The sequence below is a fragment of the Bos mutus genome, chromosome 8, assembly GCF_027580195.1.
Source record: "Bos mutus isolate GX-2022 chromosome 8, NWIPB_WYAK_1.1, whole genome shotgun sequence".
In the NCBI taxonomy this organism is placed as follows: Eukaryota; Metazoa; Chordata; class Mammalia; order Artiodactyla; family Bovidae; genus Bos; species Bos mutus.
This window is the reverse complement of record NC_091624.1, coordinates 56,475,559-56,488,141: the sequence shown is the minus strand read 5'-3', so window position 1 is coordinate 56,488,141 and position 12,583 is coordinate 56,475,559. Positions and strand designations below refer to the sequence as shown.

Below are 12,583 nucleotides of genomic sequence, written 5' to 3'. Positions count from 1 at the left end.
CTCTCTACACGTAGTCTTTTCATCATTTCCTTTTGTTGATTTTTTAAAAATCTACATAATTTTTGGTGTTTTGTAATTGAAAATAATCCAACTATTATTTCTTCTTTATGATACCAAAGAATAATATGTACTTATTCCTACTATCTTTTCTATTTGTGTTACATTACAATTTGGTAGAACATGTTGGTGAAATTAAAATTTTTGTTTATTCAATTCAAAGTGCATTCTTTTAATTGAAAATTAGATAATATTGTATTTTAATAGTTGTTGTTCAGTTGCGTCTGACTCTTTGCAACCCCATGGACTGCAGGACGCCAGGCTTCTCTGTCCCTCACCATCTCCCGGAGTTTGCCCAAGTTCATGTACATTGCATCAGTGATGCTATCCAGCCATCTCATCCTGTGACTCCCTCTTCTCCTTCTGTCCTCAATCTTTCCCAGCATCAGGGACTTTTCCAATGAGTTGGCTGTTCATGTCAGGTGGCCAAAATATTGGAGCTTCAACATCAGTCCTTCCAACGAGTATTTAGGGTTGACTTCCCTTAAGATTGACTGGTTTGATCTCCTTGCTGTCCAAGGGACTCTCAGGTGTCTTCTCCAGCACCACAGTTCGAAGGCATCAATTCTTTGTTGTTCTGCCTTCTTTACGGTCCAGCTCTCATAACTGTATGTGACCACTGGGAAGAGCATAACCTTGACTATATGGAGCTTTGTTGGCAGAGAAATGTCTCTGCTTTTCAACCCAACCATCTAGGTTTGTCATCGCTTTCCTGCAGTCACCATCCGCAGTGATTTTAGAGCTCACGAAGAGGAAATCTGTAACTGCTTCCACTTTTTCCCCTTCTGTTTGCCATGCAGAGATGGGGCTGGATGCCATGATCTCAGTTTTTTTTTTTTTTTTTTTACTATTTAGTTTTAACCTGGCTTTTTCACTCTCCTCCTTCACTCTCATCAAGGGGCTCTCTAATTCCTCTCTGCTTTCTGCCATTAGGGTGGTATCATCTGCATATCTGAAGTTGTTGATGTTTCTCCTGCCTATCTTGATTCCAGCTGGTAACTCATCTAGCCCCACATTTCTCGTGATGTGCTCAGTGTATTGGTTAAACAAACAGGGTGACAGCAGACAGCCCTGCCATACTCCTTTCCTAATCCTGAACCAATCAGTTGTTCCATACAGGGTTCTAACTGCTGCTTCTTGACCCACATATAGGTTTCTCAGGAAACAGGTAAGATGGTCTGGTATTCTCATCTCTTTGAGGGCTTTCCACAGTTTGTTATGATCCACACAGTCAAAGGCTTTAGTGTAGTTGATGAAACAAAGGTAGATATTTTTCTAGAATTCCCTTGCTTTCTCTATGAACCAGCAAATGTTGGGTATTTCAAGTTTAATAGTAAAATGCCTTAATTTGAATAAATAAACTGAATTATATGATTGCTTTGTTCAATACATTTTATGAAATGCTAACAAACTAATATGTGTTATATTAAATTTTTCCCAAAAAAGATAAGTGATTTCAAAATATAATGGGAAATTCCCTGGTGGTCCAGGAGTTGGGACTCCATGCTTTCATTCTGGAGTGCCTGGGTTTGATCCCTGGTCTGAGAACTAAGATCCTATGAGCCATGTGCCACAGTCAGAAAAACAAAACAAAAACCAAAATATGAACCAATTTGTGTAAAGATAAAGATTTTATTTCAAATTATCTATAAAATGAATTATTATCCTTACTTTAAATTTTTATACTGATAAACATTTCTAATAAAGATGCTTTGATCCCTATATGGTTTTTTAATTCACTTAATTTTAAGTTAAATAATCTGTCAATTAGTTTTATTGAGATATACTTGATTAAAAACGTTGTGTCAGTCTCTGCTGTACAGCAGAGTGACTCAGTTATACAGCAAACATTCTTCTTTTTAAATATTTTCCATTATGATTTGGGAGTGGGAGATGCAAACTATTATATTTAGAGTGGATAATTAGCTTAAGTTTTTAGAAATCTTATGAATAAATCTAGATCGGAAATTCATTGGGATAGTAAATCATTCTTAGGTTTTAATTTGACATCTCACCAAATATTCAATAATCATCTGTGTTGTATGGGATACAAAGGAATACAAGGTAAATGCATTTTTTTTGAAAGAATAATTTAAACGAAAAAATTCAGAATATTAAAAAAAGTTAAATACTTTATCTGAATGACAACTTAACTGTAGAATCGGACCATCTGACCACTCATTACATTTAGTCATAAGTAATATTCCATTTCTAAGAAGCTGTAGTTACATCTGGACAAGCTCAGTGTCTTTGGTTATACTTCTGGGACAGTCTATACATCTTACCTGGTTCTTAGGAGTTCCCTTTTGAACTAGGTAAATTTTGGTCTTCTGTAGAAACTTTCCAGGATTTTCCTATGACCTGGAAATGTACTTAAATATAGCCTCTTACCTTGGGATCTTTAAATCTCAGGATTTTCTTTTCTTTCTTTCTTTTAAAAGATTTCTTCTAATATTTATTTATTTATTTTTGGTTGTTCTGGGTCTTCATTGCTACAAGATCTTTTCTCTAGTTGCAGTATACTAGCTTCTCACTGAGGTGGCTTCTCTTGTTGCAGAGCATGGGCTTTGGGACGTACAGGCTTCAGCAACTGCAGGACATTGGCTCAGTAATTGTGGCAAGAGGCTTCAGAACGCAGGCTCAGTAGTTGTGGCACAAAGGCTTAGCTGCATGTGGGATCTTCCTGGACCAGGGATCAAATCCATGGCCCCTGCATTGCAAGGTGGATTCTTAACCATTGGACCACCAGAGAAGCCCTCTTCCTTCCTTCTTTCCTTTCTTTTTAAAGTTGTCCTGTAATCTATATCATTTTAGCATCCTGAAAGTATCAATAGCTACAGCCAGTGGATTCGCCAAGTTTGTTCTAATTAGTCCTGAGTCTAGGTGGTTCTTGGGATGGTTGTCCTGCATTTTATGTTATGGACGGAAACCAGGAGTTGGGGTTATCCTTGTATTGGGTGTCAGTAAGTTGTTCTTCCCCACTGTGTGGATGGTTGTGTTAGGCAACCCGAATTTAGCTTCCCTAGCCTTGCGTACCTTCTCTAAGCTACTGTGATCACCTCAGAAATAAGCTCTGAGGCACCACAGGGAAGTCCCATTGGTTCCTGCAAGGTCTAGTACTTTCTGAACTTCCTCCTCTCTGCTTTAGGTCTCTACACTACACAGATTTTGCTCCACATAACCCGTGGGGTAGATACTATTGTGCTCTCACATATGTCCTTGGATTGAAGTCCATAAATTGCCTTCATTTGTTTCCTGGCTCTCATGGTAATGATTTTCACTTTTCCTTTATCCCTTGTGTTTCTTCAGTTAAACAGCCCTCTTTGCTAGATTTCAATCCAGTTCAAGAACCTGTCTCCAGTCCACCTGTGTATTGGGCTATTGGAAGCACAATATTCACAATAGATGTGTGAGGTGGGGATCTGTGGAGAATGAGATAGTTCTTTCACATTTTTTTAATTAGTGATTTTTTTTTCCTAACATAAAATACATACTGACTTGTGGAAAGTTTAAAAAATAAAAATCAGTTTAAAGAAAAAATAAAGAAAACTTGTGATCCTACCACCTGGGGATATACTTTGTTAGTATTTTGGTGCATTTACTACCTGAAATTTGTGTCTCTGTGTGTATGCTCAGTCATGTCCAAATCTTTCTGACCCTATGGACTGTAGCCCACCAGGCTCCTCTGCCCATGGAATGTTCCAGGCAAGAATACTGGAGTGGGACTGGAAATTTTTAGGTATATCAATGACTGAATAAATTTGTAAAGAAGAAGTGTATTATACTCTACATTCAGACTTTATGCTACTTTGTTTCTTAATGTAGATAAATATTATGCCAACCTCATAAAAATCTTTAAAAATGCAAGTTTAAGTAATTGCATAGTATTTCAACAGATGGGTGGCTTTCACCTTTTAATTTCTGCTTTTTTTTTTTTTTCCTGGGAACCTTATTTTCGTCCTGATAAAACAGTGAAATTTGCTAGTATTATTTATTTCTTAAGATCATTACATTTTTCTCAAGTCAATATCTTATGTTTCTAACCATTATTTTTTTTAAGCAAAGAATTATGAACACTGGGGTTCTTAAATGCAATATAACTTTACCTTTATGAAAAGGCTCAGTATTTTTTACTTTCTTTTTTTAAGTGAAATAGCTTTGGGTATTATTCTTTTAAAGATTTGGAGTCTTATTAACTTCATAGAGTAACAACTAAATCTCCAAGTTCTTTAGGAATGGACTTCAAATGTTTGAGGAAGACTCACAAACCAGAATTTCAGTTTCACTTTCCTTTTCTAGGAAGAATAAAGATTGTACTTCTAAAAATGTCCCCAATGATTTTAGACCAATAAGCATCTCCTTTTATAAACTATTAGAAACTTCAGAAATAGAATTATTTTGTTTCATCTCTTTATTGCCACAATATCCAGCCCAAGTTCCACCACTGTCTGGCTATCAGTTTTTGGACAAATGTTGAAGCTTTCTAATCCTCAGTTTCCTCATGATAATTGTACCATTCTCATTGGGTTATAGCAAGGGTTAAAAATATCCAGCACACTGTCTAGCCTGGATCATTAAATTTTAGGTATTATTTATACTGTTATTATGCTACTGGGGGAGATAGCATAACATGGTGGTTAATATGGTGGACTTTGAAGCTAACCTACCTAGGTTCAAACCTTGACTGCCACTTACTAGTTCTGTGGCCTTGGAGAATTACTTATTCTCTTTTGCCTCCGTTTTCTCATCTGTAAAAGGGATCTAATAATAGGATCTACCCATGGAGTTTTTATGAGGATTAAGTGTTTTAATATATATGAAAACTATTGAGAATGGTGTCTAGCAAGTGCTGTATGTGTGATTCTTTAAAACACACAAAATATTTGGTCCATATTTTAAGTATTAAGTGGATAAAGTAGTTACAGAACAAAGCCAAGTCATGTCACTTTTGTTTCCTTACCTGTGTTAATATTTCTTTTTCTTTGAAGTGTTCAGTAACCAGAAGAACTGCATGCTTTCAGTTTTTTGTTGGCTGAAGAGTGCTCAATTTGACCAGTCCCCAAGGAGGTACTTGCCAGACTGCTAGGATGGAAAGTTAATGATTCAGAATCATCAAAATCTGAGATGAGTCAACTGATGTCTATCTTACTGTCTTAGGTAGAGCCCAGCCAAGAACATGGGAAAAGTATTATGAGTAGGTAACCTTCTCTATATATGTTTATGGGACTATTGCCATCTTTTCTAGTACAGGAGAGTAGTTGTGGGTTAGAGAGACTGATTTACTTTTAGAGATTAAATGTCTTCAACTATCCCTGGGCAAAAAGGAGTTTGCAAAGAATTAAGAAAATATAAACACTGTTTTTCTATTTCTCTTAAAGTAGGACTCTTCATAAAGAGTGACCCAATAGACTAGAAGATTTTTCAAGCAAATTAAAATTATTTTCCACAAGGCACACGAGCATTTTGATTGCTTCCCTATGTTTTAGAACTCTTAAGAGTTCTTCAGATGAGGTCCAAAGTGCAGCAAAACATAATCATCCAACTTGGATGGCAGCCACGGAATGGGATGACTGAATAAATATTACCATCTAACATCATTCATCTCAGGCTTTAGTGGGAATAGAAGAGAGGTTGGGAGAGATTTCCTGCCAAAATCCAAGGTTAAACCCAACGAGAAGTTAGTATTCCCCTGAGGCCATTTTTTCTCGATTATGAGCCTTGGCTATGATTTCATTTCAATGATTATTTTTTTTTAAATGTATTTTGAGTAGGGGTAGGCAAAGCTGGTTTCAGACATCTGTAATTTGAAAATTCATCTAGCAGTGTGATGGTCAATTTGAACAGATATGAATATACTTTAGCTGTTGGCCTGTTCCTCAATATGCTTTTTTTTTTCTGCTGTCAAGTTAGAACTATTAAAAATTCCTTGCAATAGAGGCATTTGATTGTTTAAAGTGAGACTGTGGATACCTCCACCAGCCTTGACAGGGGATACAAACCTTAGTTTGGAAACTAATGTAAACCTTGCGACAATGAAGCAACTTAACAGACCTGAGTCAGGCATAAACAATGAAATGGTTTGAAAGGATCGGTCTCCCCGGAATGTCACGTTCCATGGAAGAATGCTTTCTCTATTTGATCTGTCACTAGAGCTCTCAAAATATGACACTCCTGAACATAATATACTTTGATGATAAACTAGATTAACTTTCCCAGTGCAAGTGGAAGGCCACCTGTTGCCAGAATGGCCATATTCCTCGTTGGCTGTCTTGTAGCTGTCATCACTTCAATGCAATCTGCAGCCGACATGCTGGAATATAATGAATATGTCAGAAGTTGGAGGTCAGCCATCGAAGTACATGAAAACTTGGCTTGCCTACAGTGTCAGCATGGAGGCCTCCCCTATCATCTTGTGCAAAGGATTTCTGCACCACTTGATTTGTTTGCACAGGGTTTGTTGCTGTTGGATGGGACGTATTTCTGAGAGGCTTTTTGACAGCCCATTCAAATATTTTCAGTGTGGAAAAAATAGGGCTTCTGGTTTCATGCTCTTCAAATAATAATAGATGGTGTGAAATGCCGAGGAGTACCCAGTGGTGGTGGGGGTCAGTTGTGGCTTTTTAGTGGAAATATCCACAGAGACTGTTAGAAGTGTTTTGATTGGAGTGGAGAGGATTGGTTGGAAAATCAGAGCCACTGAAGAGATCGTGGAGGTGCTCAGTTTCTACCTTCTCCTCCCTATTCCTCCCTACTAACATATGTGATGTTAGGGCACTTGGGCTACAAACTCTTAATACTGGGAAATATAAAGTGGTGCATCATATTTATTTATGTCAAATATTTATATATCATATACAGTATACTATTAATGAGTTTTCCAGGTTATGATATCATGGGCCAATATGAGATACTTATTTACCATGGAATATCTATTCTTCTTGAACAGTGACGTCTGTTTTTGCTAATGGCATCAAGAAGAAGTTTTCTGAAGTCTTGGTCATTATGATGAAAGATTCATTAGTAGTTCCATTGGCTGAAAATAAGAGAGCTTAAAATCAGTCTTAGCTATTGTTAAATGCTTTCTCTAAAACTTTGAAGGCCAAATGAAAAGGGAATTCTGTTCTTGGCTTTGGCTTGGGCAGAGTTTCTCAACCTTGACACTATTGACATTTTGGATTGGATTATTCTCTGTGGTGGGGACCATTCTGTGCATTGTAGGAGCTGAGCAGCATCCCTGGCCTTACCCACTAGACACCATAACACCTTCCCAGTCATGACAACAAAAAAATGTCTCCCAGTGTCCCCAGTTGCCAGACGTCCCCTGGAACCCACTTTGGGGGCAAAACTGCCCCTGATAGAGAACCACTGTGTTAGTTGCATGCTGGGTTTCTAGAAGTATTTTACGTTGCAGTATCTAAAGGAGCAAATTGTATGCATAGACCCATTCTTCTAACTTTACCTCCCCAGTTTTAACAACAGAATGTCAACCGAAAAGGAGTGGGAGGTTTATAGCACTCTATACAATAATTCACATTCAATCATTCTTAAAGTATACATTTGGGTAGCCATGGGCCTAAGATTATCTTCTATGGGTTTTGATAATAATAGCAGTGAAAGAAAGTGTTAGTCACTCAGTCATGTCCAACTCTTTGTGACCCAATGGACTTGTAGCCTGCCAGGCTCCTCTGTCTATAGGGATTCTCAGGCAAGAATATTGGAGTGGGTTGCCATGCCCTTCTCCAGGGTATCTTTCCAACCCAGGGATCAAACTCAGGTCTCCTGCACTGCAGGCAGATTCTTTACCATCTGAGCTACGAGGAAGTTTAATAACAGCAGCAATAGCTCTAATTTATGCAGGGGTAATTGCAGTCCCACACCCTGTGCTAAATCACGTGCTATTTCACTTGATCCTTGTAACACATGTAGACATTAACTAGGTTTTCATACTCTTATCAGATGAGCATGTGGAAGCTTGGAGCATTTAAATACTTTGCCTAAACTTGTACCCTTAGTAAGAAACAGAGTTTGTGTTTAAATTCAAGGTGATCCCAGCTAGAACTTGTAAAATGAACTACCTACATAATTTCTTCCTTTGTAGACTGGGTTACGGCTGCTCCCAGGGATGGCACGGTCCACAGCTGATACTCAGCACATTTCTTTCCGGCATTTTCACATAATTTAGGTCTCAGTGAGTCACATCCTATAATCGTTTTATGAGAACAAACTGGCAAATGGCTAATTTAAAATTATCCCTGTCAAAAGAAGATAAGAAAATTACGTGTGGGTTTGATTAAAAAAAAAAAAAAAAACGTTTTATATCTCTTCTAAAACACTTGTTAAATTTTATCGAGATGTGACCTTTTAAACTTAGACCTCTCATGTCTCAGCAAGCTGTACACTCCGTGGGAATTTGAATCCCCATTCAATATTTAATTTGTGTTAATTAACTCAGTGTTTAATTTTTTCTGTTTGTTTTTTTCATCTTTAACATTTTCTACATATGTTGACAAAGGGAAATATCTGACTACTACATCCCTTTTTTTTTTTTCTCTCCTACCCTGCTGGTAGAGGTTTAGAAATGAGTGAAGTTGTCAAAAGTCAGACAAATTGAACAGAACAAAAACAAAAGCAGAGACACTTGTTAATCCACAGCCTGGGAAAAAACTGACACATTTGTCCTCATCTATTTTTTCTTAGTCCAGTGTCAGAGCTCCTTTATCCCTCTTCTTTATTTATATATTCTTTTAATCATCACTTTATCTTTACTTATTCAGTTACCATTCCCCAAATTGATGATATAATATAAAAAGAGCCTTTCCCCTTAGTTTTCTTTTTTTTTTAATCAGTGCATTATACCATTTTTTTCATTAGCACTTAGCAGACAATGAGTAAATATTTACTGTCTTATGAAGGCCAGTAGACAAATGAGAGTAGAAAACAAAGAAACATAGAGATACAGGCCAAGTGTAGCCATATGGAAGATAACTATACTGCCACTGAATGATGGGCACAGGAAAGACAGTGAATTGCTGTTCCCATAGTTTCAGTCAGTTCAGTTTCTCAGTTGTGTCCGACTCTTTGCAACCCATGGACTGCAGCACAACAGGCCTCGCTGTCCATCACCAACTCCTAGAGCTTACTCAAACTCATGTCCATTGAGTCGGTGATGCCATCCAACCATCTCATACTCTGTTGTCCCCTTCTCCTCCTGACTTCAATCTTGCCCAGCATTAGGGTCTTTTCCAATGAGTCAGTTCTTCTCATCAGGTGGCCAAAGTACTGGAGTTTCAGCTTCATATCAGTCCTTCGAATGAATATTCAGGACTGATTTCCTTTAGGATGGACTGGTTGGCTCTCCTTGCAGTCCAAGGGACTGTCAAGAGTCTTCTCCAACACCACAGTTCAAAAGCATCAGTTCTTCGGCACTCAGCTTTCTTTATAGTCCAACTCTCACATCCATACATGACTACTGGAAAAGCCATAGCTTTGACTAGACAGACCTTTGTTGGCAAAGTAATGTCTCTGCCTTTTAATATGCTGTCTAGGTTGGTCATAGCTTTTCTTCCAAGGAGCAAACATCTTTTAATTTCATGGCTTCAGTCACCATCTGCAGTGATTTTGGAGGCCCCTTTCCCCCCCCAAAATAAAGTCTGTCACTGTTTCCATTGTTTCCCCATCTATTTGCCATGAAATGATAGGACCAAATGCCATAATCTTTGTTTTTTGAATGTTGAGTTTTAAGCCAGCTTTTAAATTCTCCTTTTACTTTCATCAAGAGTACTTTGGCTTTCTTTAGTTCTTTGCTTTCTGCCATAAGGGTGGTGTCATCTGCATATCTGAGGTTATTGATATTTCTTCTGGCAATCTTGATTCCAGCTTGTGCTTCATTCAGCCCACCTTTTCGCATGATGTTAAATAAGCAGGGTGACAATATACAGCCTTGACATACTCCTTCCCAATTTGGAACCAGTCTGTTGTTCCATGTCCAGTTCTAACAGTTGCTTCTGGACCTGCATACAGATTTCTCAGGCGGCAGGTCAGGTGGTCTGGTATTCCTATCTCTTGAAGAATTTTCCACAGTTGGTTGTGATTCATGCAGTCAAAGCTTTGGCATAGTCCATAAAGCAGAAGTAGCTGTTTTTCTGGAACTCTCTTGCTTTTTCAATGATCCAGCAGATGTTGGCAATTTAATCTCTGGTTCCTCTGCCTTTTCTAAATCCAGCTTGAACATCTGGAAGTTCATGGTTCACATACTGTTGAAGCCTGGCTTGGAGAATTTTGAGCATTACTTGGCTAACGTGTGAGATGAGTGCAATTGTGCGGTAGTTTGAACATTTTTTGGCATTGCCTTTCTTTGGGATTGGAATGAAGACTGACCTTTTTCAGTTCTGTGTCCACTGCTGAGATTTTCAAATTTGCTGGCATATTGAGTGCAGCACTTTAATAGCATCATCTTTTAGGATTTGAAATAGCTCAATTGGAATTCCATCACCTCCACTAGCTTTATTCGTAATGATGCTTCCTAAGGCCCACTTGACATCACATTCCAGGTGTCTGGCTCTAGGTGAGTGATCACACCATCGTGGTTTTCTGGGTCATGAAGATCTTTTTTGTATAGTTCTGTGTTCTCACCACCTCTTCTTAATATCTGCTGCTTCTGTTGGGTCCATACCGTTTCTGTCCTTTATTGTGCCCATCTTTGCATGAAATGTTCCCTTCTTTCTTGAGGAGATTTCTAGTCTTTCCCATTCTATTGTTTTCCTCTATTTCTTTGCATTGCTCACTGAGGAAGGCTTTCTTATCTCTCCTTGCTATTTTTTGGAACTCTGCATTCAAGTGGATATATTATCCTATTTTACTGATTGCTTTTGAAATACTCTTTATCATGGAGAAGTTTTAAACATATACAAAAGTAGAAAGCCTGGTAAATGAACCCCAATACACTTTCACTCATCCCCAAAAGTCACCAAACTATGGCCAGTCTTGTCACATACTGCATTAGTTATCTACTGGGCTTAAACAAATGATCCCAAATTTAGCAGTTTATAACAGCATACATTTATTATCTCAGAGTTTATGTGGAGTAGGTCTCCAGATGGGGCTTCTTTGGATCCTTGTGAGAGGATCTCTCATAAGATTGTGGTCATCACGAATCTCACCTGAAGGGTCCACTTCCAAGCTTATTCAAGTGATTGGCAGGATTCAGTTGCAAGAGCTTTTGGTGGAAGGCCTCCATTTATTCCTTCCCAGGTGGACATCTCTGTAGAGCATCTCACAGCATGGAGCTTGCTTCATCAGGCTGCCCACAAGGACAAGAGCAAGAGAGTGAACAAGAAGGGAAATCATGGTCTTTTTTAATTTATTTATTTTTGGCTGCACTGGGTCCTCATTGCTGCACACTGGCTTTCTTTAGGCCAGCTGGGGCTCCTCTTTATTGTGGTGTGTGGGCTTCTCTTTGTAGTGGCTTGTCATGGAGCATGGGCTCTAGGGTGCTCAAGCATTAGTGGTTGTGGTGTCTGGGCTCAGTAGTTGTGGCACATGGACTTAGTTGCCCCGAGGCATATGGGATCCCACCAGACCAGGGATCAAACCTGTGTCCCCTTCACTGGCAGGTGGATTCTTAACCAGTGGATCACCAGGGAAGTCCAACACAGTCTTTTGAACCTAATCATAAAAGAGATATCCCATCATCCTTGCTAAATTCTATTCTTAGTGGAAAAAAAAAACACCAAGTCCAGCCCACACTCAAGGGGAAGGAATTACATAAGGGTGTAGTTACCAGAAGGTGGGGATTACTGGAGGCTGTTTCAGCAGTCTGCCCATCACACATATACACTTGCACTCCTTCTACACTCACAGAGTACTTTGAAGCAAATCCCAGATTTCATATCATCTCTTCTGTAATTGTTTCAACATGTATTCCTAAAAAGATAGGGGTTCTTTTGAAAAATACATAACCAAAGCACCATTATTACATCTAAAATTTAATGATAATCCTCTAATATTTTCAAATATCCAATCAGTGTTCAAATTTCCAATTATCTCATTAATTTGTGTGTGTGTGTTAATGGCTCATTCATGTCCAACTTTTTGCGACCCCATGGACTGTAGCCTACCAGCTCCTCTGTCCATGGGGATTCTCCAGGCAAGAATACTGAAGTGGGTTTCCATTTCCTTCTCCAGGGTACTTTCCCAACCCAAGGAATGAACCCAGGTCTCCTACATTGCAAGCAGGTTCTTTACGCTCTGAGATACTAGGGATATAGTAATCCATTAAGATAGATTGATAGATTTTAAAATGTCTTGTAAATCTCTTTTTATCTATTGTTTTCCCTTCTTTCTCCCTTTTTCCTTCCTTGTAATTGAATTGACCTATAGTATTTCCTGCAGTCTGAGTTTTACTGATTGGATTCCTGAGTTAAAGTTTGTGTTTAGTTGCTCAGTTGTGATCTGATTCTTTGCGACCCCATAGACTGTAGCCCACCAGGCTCCTCTGCCCATGGGGATTCTCAAGGCAAGAATGCTG

The 12,583-nt window shown here is 38.5% G+C and overlaps 1 long non-coding RNA gene across 1 annotated transcript in view; it reads right to left on the bottom strand.

The window, feature by feature from the left end:
* Nucleotides 1-457: 457 nt before the first annotated feature.
* The window catches only part of LOC138988895 (uncharacterized), a 28,143-nt gene continuing 16,017 nt past the window's right edge, over nt 458-12,583 (bottom strand). Inside the window, exons 2-7 of the long non-coding RNA XR_011465135.1 lie at nt 11,837-11,979; nt 11,217-11,356; nt 8,137-8,309; nt 6,977-7,090; nt 5,018-5,139; nt 458-3,479 (exon numbers count right to left, since the gene is read on the bottom strand). This is a non-coding gene — a long non-coding RNA (uncharacterized lncRNA). The remainder of the gene's footprint in view (nt 3,480-5,017; nt 5,140-6,976; nt 7,091-8,136; nt 8,310-11,216; nt 11,357-11,836; nt 11,980-12,583) is intronic.